The sequence below is a fragment of the Paramormyrops kingsleyae genome, chromosome 23 (genome assembly GCF_048594095.1).
Source record: "Paramormyrops kingsleyae isolate MSU_618 chromosome 23, PKINGS_0.4, whole genome shotgun sequence".
Lineage (NCBI taxonomy): Eukaryota > Metazoa > Chordata > Actinopteri > Osteoglossiformes > Mormyridae > Paramormyrops > Paramormyrops kingsleyae.
Genome location: NC_132819.1, coordinates 5443061 through 5458066, shown reverse-complemented (window position 1 = coordinate 5458066; position 15006 = coordinate 5443061). Strand labels below are relative to the sequence as shown.

General features: G+C 47.8%; 1 protein-coding gene across 5 annotated transcripts in view; it reads right to left on the bottom strand.

The window, feature by feature from the left end:
• Positions 1–15006, bottom strand: part of LOC111854311 (semaphorin-6D) — a 100296-nt gene that overhangs the window by 39559 nt on the left and 45731 nt on the right. For 4 of the 5 annotated variants that reach the window (XM_072705423.1, XM_072705426.1, XM_072705425.1 and 1 more), the window contains exon 3: positions 9416–9556. The exons of the other annotated variant lie outside the window; for it this stretch is intronic. The gene's annotated coding sequence lies outside the window, so the exon portion shown is untranslated. The remainder of the gene's footprint in view (positions 1–9415; positions 9557–15006) is intronic. 5 annotated transcript variants of the gene reach the window in all.

Here is a 15006-nt window from a genome sequence, read left to right as displayed (position 1 = left end):
ACATCTTAGCCTGCCTAAGACTTTTGCACAATACTGTACATGAGATTGCTTAGCTTACAGCAGCTTTAAACATGACCAAACTTAAGCTCCAATTATAAGATGGTGAAGAGTAACAGTTTTTCTGACCAATGGGTGCTCTCATTACTATGATACCTTAATAATATAGACATGGGGTGGCAGGTAGGAACAGGATAGCCGACCAAAGTCCGATTCAGCTGGAACATGGGGTGGCAGGTAGGAACAGGACAGCCGACCAAAGCCTGATTCAGCTGGAACATGGGGTGGCAGGTAGGAACAGGACAGCCAACCAAAGCCTGATTCAGCTGGAACATGGAGGGGCAGGTAGGAACAGGACAGCCGACCAAAGCTTGATTCAGCTGGAACATGGGGTGGCAGGTAGGAACAGGACAGCCGACCAAAGCCTGATTCAGCTGGAACATGGGGTGGCAGGTAGGAACAGGACAGCCGACCAAAGCCTGATTCAGATGAACATAGAGGGGCAGGTAGGAACAGGACAGCCGATCAAAGCCTGATTCAGCTGGAACATGGGGTGGCAGGTAGGAACAGGACAGCCGACCAAAGCCTGATTCCGTCAAATCACTGACCTGACTCGGTCACCCATTTACATACGCAGACATATTTTGCATGGACCTTATTGAACTACGCAACTTTGGGATATTACACATGCTTGTCCTGGGTAGACCTGAACCAGCTGTCATTTGAGGATTTAGATTCAGACTGCATTTCACCGCTCTCTGTTAAGCTACTGCACTGAAAATCTAATGCAAAACAGGCAGCAGAGGATACTACTGCGCCTGTGCCCACTCCAGAAATCATTCTGACTTTATTATCAAGCCCACAGAGAGAGTACAAATACGGCACTGAGCTTGGATAATAGAATATGATGGGGGAAAAATACACTTATACAGCTAAATGGATCTTTCCAGAAGATGTTGCGAGAATTCAATCAGGCTAAAAACCGGGGCAGTTCTCAACGCATAATTCAAAGCTAATATGAAAAAAAAAGACCTGAAATGAATGACAGGGTCATTGTTCTCCGTGTCTGTAGCAGGCATTGGACACAATGGGTAATCTTTTCAAATTAATGATTTTCCAATTGGCTCGGTCAATGCAGACATGTCAAGCGATAAAGCAATAACGGCAAAATTTGCCGTGTGCGGTTTTAGCCGTGACCAAGCCTGATGGCCTCAAATGCTTCATCGCCGCAATGTTACACCTTCTGCTCTTCCCGTAAACTGATACAGCACGCATTTGCTGCACCCTCCGCTCCATCCACGGACCCAGTTGGCGTAGCGACCGCGGTGATCGCCGTGGCGACCTATACCAGGCGAGAACATGTCGCGGGGGGATTGGATTGGATGCCCGCTGGTATCAGGTGTCCTTCTGGCATCACTGACCAATTAACATAAAGTGTCCCCACACTTATGACATCACCTCAGAGCATAAGGAGGCCCAGGCTGCTGAAATGATGTAAATAATTGGCTCCCGTGTCCATGGTGATCCCAGAGACATCACTGCTTCATACTGGGATACAGATAATGAAGACCAAAGGCCCGACAAACCCTCTGTATAATGATAATGATGATGATGATGAAAATAATAACAAGAGGAAGAAGAACTGGGTTATTCCCTCTGGGAATAGGCTCTGAACCGCCAAGACCCTGCACAGGATAAGCAAGTACGGAGAATAAGAGTAATAAGAAGATGAATAAGAAGATACCAAGATTTCCTTGGGGGGGTAAATGGGTTTTTGGTCCTCTTTTATTGACCACTGCACTGAAACACCACAAGAAACACCAAAGGAGCAGAAGAGGGCGCTCTCTCCAGCCTTTGGGCTGCAGACCAAATGTCTTGTTCAAAGAATCTTGGAGGTGAGGAAGAGGCCCTGCAGAATTAGCCCTAAAAACCCTGTCCTTCATCACGGGACGGATCTGACAGCCCCTGATCCCCCCTGCTAAGCGTAAATCCCCCATCTCATTCCGAAGCGATTACGATCCCCCATCTTCCTGAAAGGATTTTAATGGTTTTAATGGTTTCAGTCATATTCCTCGGTAACCCCCTTTCCTTCTCCATAGAAGATGCCTGCTGGCACGATGCCTGGGATCTTAGACAGGGAGTTGAGAACAATACCATGCGACCACCAGTGCTGTGCCGCACTATGATATGGTTTTTGGTAACATTACGGCAGAGGTTGGCGCTAAGGACATAAAGGAACAGAACACCAGACCGCAGAGGGGGTACATTCCACAGCACGGACACTGAAAGCGAGACATGACAAGCCTCGGTGAGACAAATAGCCCATTTTGAAATGACAGTAATTCCATTCGCTGGCCCAGCCTTTCGGGGGGAGAGAAAGGGAGAGAATGGGAGATGCCCGGAGAAACAGGGACTGGCAAACTGGATGTCGGTGTCTTTTGTTGTGCCTCTGCACCGAGCCTGGAGCTTTGAGCACACCTACAGCAGACAAATGGGGAGGAAAAATAGGCCCATTTATAACCTGCGGAGAGCAGCCGCTATATGCCGCAAAGCCTCAATGGTGATTCCGTCGGGCGCGAGTGCATGATGGATGAACTCTGGCCGTCGGACTTGACGTTCTCATTAGTCTGTGGGCAAGAGGGAGTGAGGGAGCCGAGGTTGGGAGCCTGAGTGCATGAAATGGCGTGTGCATTTGAGGGGCATGCATGTTTTATGCAAATAGCGAAGGCCTACGTGCTCCCCACAGACCAATCTGTTACCTGGCTAAGCAAAAACCGGCCTGCCTATATCGATCTGATAGGAGTAATATTTCCACAAAAAACGGCCGTGCATACCAACACGGGCCAGACCAGGCAATGCGTAAGCAAGCGAGCACTTTGTGTGACCTTTAACGGAAAGCGCCAGAAAGGAGTGAGCCGGAGAAAAAGATGGGGTAAAAGATGGCCGAATATGAAAAGCTGCAGCTTTAAACAGAAGAGGCTGGCAGCGTAAATATGGCGACAGTCCGTGGTCTAATTTAGTTGGGGGTATTGCTCATGATCATCGCCTATGAGGTGTCACGTTAATTATTCTGAGTTGACATTAATAAAGAAAGGTGGTGGGGAGGAGGGGGGGGGAGCAAAATATTTGAAATTAGAGGCAAGAAACAAAATTGCCGTTGCTAGTTAGCTTGGAATAGAATTAGACTGACAGTAATTAGGGGAAATGAGAGAGAAGATGTATGGAGTAAATCACGTTAATCAGGAGAGCCTGCAGCAATAAAGAACAGCTAATATGTCAACATCTGCAGTGGCCACTCAACACAGTGTAATAAAGAGATATATTGGCGTTGCCTCGAGGGAAATAGTCAGGTAGGAGACGGAGGACTATGCTGATGGTCGAATGGCAAAATAAGAGCATTTCTTCATTTGGTTGAGCTTAAACTGCAGATGTGTTTGCTGGTTAGGTGGGCTGATGCCCAGCAGTGCTGGCTTTTAAACGCTGGGTTGAAAAGGTACATGATGAGACAGGGATGTTTAATACACACACTGGAATCCTCGTCTGACGAGGCTCCGGGTCACCAAGATTGGGCCGATCGAGGCTTCGCCACTAGAACTTGGCTGCAGTTATGCAAAGCAGAAAAAGAAAACCAGGCAAGGTTCCCTGAGACGTCAGCTTAAAATGCACTCGTTGCCAAAACGTGAACCCGGTCCCCGGGACCATATTCCATGACCACATCTCTGAAACTCCTATCAATCATCTCTCCATCCATGGGCCACATATACCCAATCAGGCTTGGAGCAAAACAAGCAGTCCATTGGGTGTCATGTTCCATAGCTTGGGTCATTATCTATGATTATTTCGACTCATGGTGCTCTAGGGGTCTTGTAAATGTGAAAAAACAACAGGAAGTCATCACAAGCCTTCAGATGTATCTGAAGCTAAGACATCCTGCTCTGGTGCTGCTCTATTGAAGGTCGTGCAAGCTTGTTCCTCCCAAGCAACATGCCTGCATGTACTTTCCGTTCCATATTGCTCTGGGTGTCACAGTAGGAAGAGGGACTTCGGATCTCAGTGAAGGCTGTGTGGAATAGGTGTGAGAGAATAGGCACTTCAACAGTTCCGGCTCCCGGCTGTCATACAATCATCCATGTTGACTCTGTGACGCTGCTGCTGTCACATTCATCTCAGTAGCACAGATGTGTCCCATGTTTTCCTTGTAATACTGTGCGATATTGTTGATCATGATCATTATCCTGCAGTAATGCTACAACTCTCAACTGCTGCCTTTCTCAGGTGCAATCATTTATGTCATGTACAATAATTTATGTGCAATATTCCTCATAATTTTATATTGTGTATTTGTAATTGCTATATGCACTTTATTTTTCTGTTATTTTATTTTATTTTTGTGTTTTTATTGAGGCTTCTACAGGATCCAAACATCATCTCGTTGTGCTTGTACAGTGGCAATAAAGATATATTGTATCTTGTATCTAGTACAATGTTTACTGCTTTGTGCTGGAATCTGCAAGCAGGGACAGTAGTTCGCTGCTGTAGGTTTATATGGCAAAAGGGCCGTTTCTGCATTGAAGTTCACTGGAGAAAACAAGCCCTTTTTAAGCTGGGCCAGAAGGAAGGCTGCTGCGGGGCTCGGTGTCATGCTTCTGCTCTCAAAGCCAGCTCACGATGAATGAATTCAGCCACCATTACAATATGGACACAGAGGAGCAGGTTTTCCCCGGAATCAAAACACACGTTCTTCCAAAACAGCAAGAATAACGGCATTTCGATAATCTAACCGAGAGCCGAGGCCCCCCAGGCTTCCATTCTTCTTCCTTAAAGTGCTGCAAAGTGAACCTGGCATTCAGTACATCCTCACTTGCTTGTGATACCTTACACTTGTCAGATCTCACACTGCAGAGCCCGTTGACATGTAGCTACACAAAAACTGACCATTCAATCAACAAAGAATGTCACTGGAATTTGCTAGAATACCAACTGATAATAAATGCAATCACTGTCCCAACCAGCCCTCAACCATATCTGAAAGCCCGTGTAGGTAGGCGGCGCCAAATTGTCACGGAAGGTGAAGCGTCTTCCAGAAAACACCAACGCCTCAACAGTCATGGATGTTAAGTCGCTTTTCCCTGACAAGCAAGTTTCCGTTAGGCCTGGATCTCCTTGGAGAGGGAGGGGCAGGAGGGATGGGGGGGCGGCGGGGTCCCGTAAATAACCCTCTTTGTCGCCAATCCCCCAGAATGCATTTTGCGGTTTTCGCGGCCGTCTGCCGGCCCCACGGAACGTGATTTATGGAGGCCTGTCGCGGCTTCAATCCGCGGAATCTCCCCGGCGATTCCCGAGGTCACTACAAAGGAATACTTTGGGAATAGGGCCGGCGCAAAGTTTGCTCAGTCAATGCGGGGCTTGTTACTGAGCCAGGGCGGCCTGTTTCTTTCCCAGCCCCTTTCCTGACTTCAAGAAGCCTTTCATTCAAATGATGGGGGCGGGGGGGGGGGGGGGGGGGTGTTTACGAGGGCCAAGAACAGCCGGCATGTTTCAGCTGGTGAGGCAGCGGCTTGCGTGTAAACAGCCAAGAAATGGCTTGATGGCTGTGTAAGCCTTACATGCTTTTTCATAGGAGAAGTGATTCATTTTGCAAGGAAAAGAGGCTCAGCGCCCCCCTATGACTATGACATGCAGGTCACTTCATTATGCAGCGGATTTACATTTAAGCATGAGGCAGCAGAAGATAAAAAGCCGACCATGATCATGAAAGACGCAGATGATTAGTACTTGATCTCTGATAAATGGACAGACAGATGCAGTAATTTTGTTACAGCTTTTATTCATGAGGATGGACTCCTCAACTCTTCACTCTTCCTCTCTCCCTCTTTCCCCTGTCCATCCCCCTCTCCTTCTTTTACCCTGCCCATACCTCTCTCCATCTTTTCCCCTTTCTATCCATCTCTCCCTCTTTTCCCCTGCCCATCCATCTCTCCCTCTTTTCCCCTGCCCATCCCTCTCTCCCTCTTTTCCCCTGTCCATCCCTCTCTCCCTCTTTTCCCCTGCCCATCCCTCTCTCCCTCTTTTCCCCTGTCCACCCCTCTCTCCCTCTTTTTCCCTGCCCATCTCTCTCTCTCTATTTTCCCCTGCCCATCCCTCTCTCCCTCTTTTCCCCTGTCCATCCCTCTCTCCCTCTTTTCCCCTGTCCATCCCTCTCTCCCTCTTTTCCCCTGCCCATCCCTCTCTCCCTCTTTTCCCCTGTCCATCCCTATCTCCCTCTTTTCCCCTGCCCATCCCTCTCTCCCTCTTTTCCCCTGTCCATCCCTCTCTCCCTCTTTTCCCCTGTCCATCCCACTCTCCCTCTTTTCCACTGCCCATCTCTCTCTCTCTCTATTTTCCCCTGCCCATCCCTCTCTCCCTCTTTTCCCCTGTCCATCCCTCTCTCCCTCTTTTCCCCTGCCCATCCCTCTCTCCCTCTTTTCCCCTGTCCACCCCTCTCTCCCTCTTTTTCCCTGCCCATCTCTCTCTCTCTATTTTCCCCTGCCCATCCCTCTCTCCCTCTTTTCCCCTGTCCATCCCTCTCTCCCTCTTTTCCCCTGTCCATCCCTCTCTCCCTCTTTTCCCCTGCCCATCCCTCTCTCCCTCTTTTCCCCTGTCCATCCCTATCTCCCTCTTTTCCCCTGCCCATCCCTCTCTCCCTCTTTTCCCCTGTCCATCCCTCTCTCCCTCTTTTCCCCTGTCCATCCCACTCTCCCTCTTTTCCACTGCCCATCTCTCTCTCTCTCTATTTTCCCCTGCCCATCCCTCTCTCCCTCTTTTCCCCTGTCCATCCCTCTCTCCCTCTTTTCCCCTGTCCATCCCTCTCTCCCTCTTTTCCCCTGCCCATCCCTCTCTCCCTCTTTTCCCCTGCCCATCCCTCTCTCCCTCTTTTCCCCTGCCCATCCCTCTCTCCCTCTTTCCCCCTGTCCATCCCTCTCTCCCTCTTTTCCCCTGCCCATTCCTTGCCCTACCTAGCTTTGCCACAGGCTACTTCATCATGAGCGGGAAAACCAGCATCTCTGGTAGGACTTGAGCAGACAGGTTTTGGTTTACGAGTGAGGAGTTGGCATTGGTTACCACATCACCTGCTGCGACCGTACTATGACACGAGCCCGTATATTCACAAGAGAATCACAGAAAAAGCCCCCATTCAATGTCAGACTGTTTTAGTGAATAAATTGCTGGGTGAAATAAGGTAACAACAGGAAAATTCTGATTCCATTTTTAATTTCTGGAATTTAATTGTATTAGTCCCTGAGTGATACTTCTAGTTAAACCAGCACCAGCCTCCTTTTTAGGGGACGAAAGGTCACAGCAGACTTTAACTGAGGCATCTTGCCATTCACATATAAGCATGCAAAAATAGGGCTTGTTTACATGAAGGATGGAAAGGCATGGAAAACATTTGTGATGTTAGTCATGTAATGGCATCTCGCCCATCAGAAAAACAGCACATCACTCCGATAAATGAAACCAAACATCAAAGACTATACCGACTCTTTATATTCAAACCAGTAGAACGGGATTCATGTTATAAGGTTTTATGCGAGTACTGAATACATTGTTACAGTCATGGGTTTGTTTTTAGGCTAAAAGCTAAACATTCATAGTCATGCTGGCACTGAAATTCTACCTTCATGGTGCGATGATTTCAAAGAATGGCATAAATTGGAGGGTAAAAACACACTGCCTGGAAGCACGCATAAGGAGAAAGCACTGGTCACAGCAGAGCTGCTGGTCCCACTGCAATGATCTGCCCCTCCAGCGGGGGGCGCCGTATCTCTGCGTCAGATAAGTCCGTATCTACTTGTAACAGATGAGTTCCCGCAGTTCATTGGTGCTGACAGACACGCGACTGAGCGCCTTCTCTGCATGAGCGTTGGGTTCCGGCTGGGCGGGATAACTGTGACGCCAGTGACACTCGGGTGCATCACGCTTGTGTACACGACACCTTGCGGAAAGCAGGACAAAGGTGGCGACTGTTCCATTATATATCAATCGGCTTGATGGTAGGGAAATGATTATCCTCACGTAATAACAGCTGTTCACACAGGATTATGAAAACAATGCAATTTGGAAATATTTCACATAAAATTGAATAAATTTGGAGTAACCGAATACAGGTGCACAGAAAAGGCATAAAAAGGGTTCACACTGTTCACACTGTACGTGTGAACAGAGCCCCCAAGCAAATGTAGGAAAAAAAGAGAATTTAATAAAGTATCACCGTTTTATTCTCTTCAGACACGGAAATATACCATTGACTCTCGTGAATGAAATAAACTCTGAGTATATAAGTGGTCATTTGGTGACATAAGGTCACAGAGTGTCCATGTGCGACCTATAAAAAGGCTGAAAGCTCAGTCATATTGGAAATTTGTCACGGCTCATTATCGATATCTGAATCAGCAGGAAGGTGGAGATTTCGTGGCTTGGCAGGCCGAGCGTCCCAGGAGGAGAAGGGACCTTCCTCGCCTTTATTCTCCACTCTTTAGCTGCCCTACATTTTTTCCCGCAGGTTCTCCAGCCCCGCGGAGAAGGTGCCGGCGGTAAGCGGCTCCGCTGTGCTCGGCGAGCCTTTGACCGCTGATGCCGTCACTCCTTTGGCTCACGCCCGATGGCGTCCTGCATAATGGGGGGGGGGGGGTGCCTAAACAGGGGTCACGGGATGGCAGTGACGGACGCTTCCAGAACCTCGTTCAGGGTGGTCTTCAGCTTCAGGCTCGAGGGACGGGAGTCAGGTGTCGTTTTGACAGCCTGCGCTGCTGTATGCCATTAAGCATGCCTCAAAAGCGTGTCTTGCATTAAATTCACATTGTATTAATACCCCAAGCTCTCCCTTCAGATATCATTTACTTCCATAATAAAGGCCTTATCCTGCGCTGTACTAAGCTAATTTATGCTTTTCCCTATGTATATAGATCTGCTTTGCAATTTGCTTAAGTTTGCAAAAGATGGTTCTGGAATAATTAGGAATAATCCCTTCTCACTGGACCTCCTCCCAGCACTGAGCCTTTATTATTATAAAGGGACGGCGATGAGAGACAAAAACCCATATGATTATGGCTATCCAGCAACTTACATCATCCCGAAAAACTGAATTGAATATACAAAAGAATATTCTGACTTTTGTATTTAAACCGCTAGAACTGGACCCATGTTATATGGCTTCATGTGAGTAGTGAAAATGTGGTTACAGTCATGGGTTGTTTTTAGGCTAAAAGCTAAACATTCACAGTCACGCTGGCACTGAAAGACTAGCTTCACGCCGCGATGAATTCAAAGAATCGCAGAAATTGAAAGGTGAAATCTGCCATAGCCTGGTGTAACAGGATGTGAAAAGTGCCGTGTGCCGAGATGGAGAGCAACAGGAAGAGCTTCAAGCTGTACTCACTGTCAAGAGTGATTGGCGGTTTTTCCGTCCAATCAAACGACACTTCAGCAACCGCCCTCCAGCAGCCGAGCGGGGAGCGGGTGTGGGGGTTGGACCCCCACAGAAAAATCCAGGTTCAAAGGGCGGGTCCTTTTCAAAGTCCTGTTGAAACAGAGATACATGTCTTAGAAGTCATATATATATATATATATATATATATATATATATATATATATATATATACCGCAAACAGGATGCACATCCTGGAAGACAATTATGCAGCAAACACCGGACAATGACCGCCTAGGCCGACTTGTAAACAGAGCAGCAGGAAGGGTCAACGACACCCAACGTAAACTTGACCCTGGCATCCTGACAGAGTCGAGCCATGGATGTCTAAACAAAGCCAGCTGCAGGACTCTGAACCGAGGACTGACTCATAAATGACCCCCTTCTCGGCGCGAGCCCCTCTGTCAGATTTATCGTGGTGCTTCTGTAAAGCGCAGTACTTGGAGCAACTTGGAGCAAGAGTCTGTCATAAAAAGAAAACTGGCCAGCTGGATGTCTAGATTTTGCGTAACACCTCTGCGTTCCAGCGCGAAGTAACAGAAACGATGCCTTGATGACATCATCCAAACTTCCGGCTTGCTCTCACCAGTCACTTATGTCTGAGTGATTAGTAATGTCTGATTCGATCTCTCTTCCTGTGATTATCCATACTCTAATTCCTCTTGACAGAAAGGGAAAAAAACACACCAAAAAAATCCCGGCGTAAAGTAAAGTAAAAGCAATTACACGCATTCACTCAATGTACTTCATGCTAATAAAGTATCGTTCAATTTTAATTTGTCTCTAATGGTGCAGTATGAGGTGCCTCTTGGAAGAGATCCCTGCCCAGCACTAAGGAGGACTTTTTACTATGCAGTAGATCCTCTCCAACACTGTATCAGCAGCAGCAGTGAAACGAGGTCAATCGCAGCAGGCGTGTAACTGCAGTCGAAGCAACAGAGCCATGCTAAGCGAGATACCCCAAGCCAGACGCTAATGCCTTTGCTTGGAATGGAGTAGAGCGACGCATGCTAAGAGACAATAGCATGGGTATTTTCTCAAGCTCTTTTTGGATAGCAGAAAACCTTAGAACAGGCTGACAAGAAAACCATTAATAATATATTCGCAAAATAGCACCTACAGTCATCTGGGCAATGATATGCATTCCTGAAATACCATTTGGCCTACTTTTAAGGGTCGTTTTTATATGGTACTTGCTGCAGGTCAGCAAACGGATGCATTAAAACAAAAATCCTATGAAAATGTTGCATAAAGAGATGGGAATTCGTGTCACGGAATCCCACACAGAAATTATCCTCATTCCACACCAGAACCAAGTGAGAGAGGATAGAGAGACACAGAACAAGATTTAAGCACATTGTGAAAAATTAAAGCACATAAATCTGAACAGACACTAACTCTACAGGAGTCTACATGTTAGGAACCGCTAAGGACCCAGACTTGTCCTCTTCTATAGCAGCAACAAGTCAAATCTGAAAGCTGGTCTAGGTTATATTTGATATGTAGGTTTGTTTTATTTTCACGCATTGATTGGATTTTGCTATGAATCTCCTGAGAAAAAAAGCATTACTTTTCAAGCTTTATTTGGGTATCTAGTTTAGTGGGGGTGTGAGCTTCTATGAGAAAACTGACGGTGAAATTGATATTTTTGGTTGAACCCTTGAAAAAATCGTTGCATTCCAATGGATAATTCAAGTGCGGTTTCTGAGAGAAATAATGGCATAGCATTGGATAGAATAACAGGTATCCTTTAAATTTCATGACAAAAAAATATTTTAATGTGACATTTCTGGACAGAGAAATGAGGAGCTTGATCTGAAGAGCTTTGGGCTGGTTTTTGCGGGTTCCGTCAGAGGTAGAGCTTACTTGCCGGCACGAGTATTAATGCCGCAGCTTGGTGACCTGCTCTCCCGTGCGTGAGGTTCCCAAGGCAGCCTTTGCCATAAAACAGGGGAGCAAGGTCACTTCAGGACGCCAAATCTGGCCCAGATATTGTGCATTGTACGTCTGAGTGATTGACACTAGTCTTAACCCATCCATCCATCCATCCAAGTCAATAAACATTCAATAATCAATGATGAAAATGCAAGGCCATGCCATGTGCTTTGCAAAATCATGGTAATTAGACGCTGTGCATAATTACCGTTCCTTCCAACACAAAAACATACCACATTTGCATATCTTCTAATGGCCTAGTTAAAGATCGGAAGTAGATGGGAAAAATACACATTAAATCAAAACTTCTGCTCGCAGACTGATTGATTAATTTATGATGTGTTGCCCCCCCTCCCCTCCCTTCCCCTCCCAAATGAAAGGGGTGTTTCACGCGGCCCAGAAGCTCCCTTAGACGGCCCTCCCTGGGTGAATTGTGCCCGTGACTCATTAGCGGTGAGTTTTAACGACAGACGGTGCCTCAGCCTTGAAGCAGGCCCCCCTAGCTGCTTGGTACCTAATTTCCTCAGCACGCCCCCAAGCAATAGTCCATCTAAAAATAGCCCCCCCTTAATGAGCTGCCCTGCTGGCCAAAGGGGGGGCTCACTGGCTACGTGTAAATCCCTCCACCATGCACCTCCCTGGCCTCCTTCAGCTCCATACTCTGTACCTGCTTTACTCCTGAATCCCATGTCTATTCCTCTTCTATCCCTCGTATTTTTTCCCCCCTCCCACCACAACCCCAGCTCACCCCCCATCTCACTTCACTCCCGGCTGTTTTCCTTGCCTCCTCCCTCTCCTTTCCCACATCTCCACCTCCCACCTTCCGCTCTCCATCACCCTGTTCTCCTGCCAAACTACCCCTTTTCCACCTCTACCCCCCCCCCCTGCTACATAACACCACCCCCGGCAAAGTAATGTGCAATTTGTTTAAAAGCGGCAGCATTTCAAGTGTGCTTGCCGTGCTCTCCCGGTGATCAATGGCTCCCCCCCACATCGGAGGCCCCCCAACTCCAGAAATAAAGAGATTAATAATTCAAGAGCCGCTGTCATACTGCCTACTAGTATGGGTGGGGGGCAGGCTATGGTTCCCAGTGTGGCCACAATTGGATTAATTGCTGTCTCTTAGGGAAGGGGGCAGTGGCTAAATGAGAGCAGGCTAAGTTCTTCCAGAACCTTCCAGAAGGTAAATCTCCCTCAACGGGGACTGGCCAGAAGTTTGAGTGCCAACCGGGTACGAGGGCTTTCCAGGGCAGACCTGGAAAATCGGGGGACCTGGTGGTAGTGAACAGGTTTACTGTACAGATTAATCATGGGGGGGCACCTTGGGATGAGCTGGTATGAGGTCTGAATGACACACATGTAATCACAAAATACAAAAGCCGCCCCCCCAGCATGTACTAGCTCTATTAGGAGCGGCAAGTCTCTCCCTGATTTCTTTCTTATTTATATTTTGATATTTCATTTTGTTTATGTCACTGGCGGTTTCATGAATATGTAACCGGATAAGGCAGCAGTCCCCAGGGGCACAGGATTCCGTACGGAATAATATCAATGATTATGCCATTTCAGAGAGGTTAACCTGTTTGGAATATTCCATTTAACCCCTTCTACGGGGAAGCCCCCACGCAGTTACGGAATTACTCCACCATGCCGCCCCTCGCCTTCAGCAGAACGGCCTCCTTAGAAGACTCCTTGCTAGGGTTGGCACTTTCAATCTGGGGTCCCAAGCCACGTGAGGCACATCAGTAGATTTCGGGGGCCCTAAGCAGTACTGCCCCCCCCCCCACCCCGACCCTACCAGGGTATCCCTGCTCCCTTGACAGCCAATCATTACGCTCATTACATTTATTTACATCTGCTTATCAGACGCTATTATCCAAAGAGATGCACGTTTCTGCAGAGTCAGCTGGGCTGTGGAGTTTTTTTTTGGGGGGGGGGGGGGTTAAGGCTTAGGGCCCTGATGGTGACATCACTCTGCTGATGGTGACCTTCCGATCACAGGCACAGGGTCCTAACCTACCCCATCAGAGATATAACGCGTGCAGTGATGTCGACGTAGGAGGTGGGGCTTAGCTCTGAATCATGGTTAACATTTTGCCCTTATAAACAGAGAATAATATCATGGCTGCCGGTCAGAGAACTATTTAGATGAAGTGAAATCTGTGTCCAGGCAGGCAAACGCCATTTTGATCGCAACAACCACTTTACAGGCGGTCTTTAAATATATGGATATGGATGATGTGCATTTTAACCTTGGATAGGTCATAGTTTTTGTTTTTCACCACTAGGAGCATGAGACTGCTGCGTGAGTGCATGCGTGTGCGTGCGAGATGCGGAGAAATGCGGCTTTGTCTGCGTCTGCGTGGGACCCGCAAGCGCTGCGCCGGAATGCGAGAGTTGCGTCAAAGGGCAGCTCCTCTCAATCTTCTTCGCTGTCGTGGCCGTTTGCTTTAGGACAGGCTGGATTCCTCCTCAAACAGGCGTGTAATTAGAAAGAGTGACTTTGTTATTCAGGGGTACAAACAGGTCTAGGGTGTTCCGCACTCCTGGATGTCCCCTGATGAACCATGTCGGTGAACATCGAGAGCCGACGCTCGGAAAAAGTCACAAATCTTTATTTAAGTTAAATTGAAGTGAAACTTGAGGGTAGCAGAGAGGCTTAATGAGCAGAACCGCGACCTCACACCTCCGGGGCTGTGAGCTCAGTCCCACGTGAGAGTTTGCATGTTCTTCCTGGGTCTGATTGCGTGTCAGAGCTAGCGCCTGATCAGCATAGGTCCAGGAAAATCATCAGATGTTAAAAAAAAATGGTTTGACCCCACCCATGGCGCTGACTCTGATTGGTGGCCTTGCACGCCAATTATTTCTGGTTAAGCGAATGGGAGGTCTCTACATTGGCCATTTTGTATGTGTGTGTTCGACTGTGCGCCCTGTGATGGACTGGCATCCCATCCGCATCTGTTTTGTGTATGTGGGGGGGGGGGGTTTGCACACTCTCTTTGCATTGCATGGGTTTCCTCTAGGTGCTTGAGATTGGTCCCTTAGTCCAAAGACATGCAGTTAACTGGTGTCTCAAAATTTCCCACACTGCGTGAGTGAGTAAGTATCCAGCGATGGGCTGGCATCCAGTCCAGGAGGTGCCCTACACACCCTGGTGTGGACTGCGGGGACCCTCTGTGACCTTGAACTAAGCAGCCAGATGATGGATGGATGGAACAGGAGTCATTTGATATTAGCTTGTATCTGACATTGAGTGTCTAAAGTAAAGTGAAGCTGGGGAGGGAATATTGACCGTTGTGACCAGGAGAGAACTCCGTCCCAGTGGCTTCATGGAGGATAGGGGTGGTCTCACGCAGGGAACGTATATTTATATATAAATGTAGGGTAGAGAGAATGTCACCGTAAGGGGAAACATGTGGGAAAGCACAGCCTCAATGAGACGCATGTCTTTCCTCCCAGTCCGATTCCTGCCTGGACTGGTTTGTTATCTCGCGAAGCACCGACACCAGAAATAATGATACGGGCCCAGATTCAACGCGCATTAGCGCTGCATGTGACGAATGCTTCTACTGCCACATGATGCATTAATCTACAACAAAGGTCTGGCC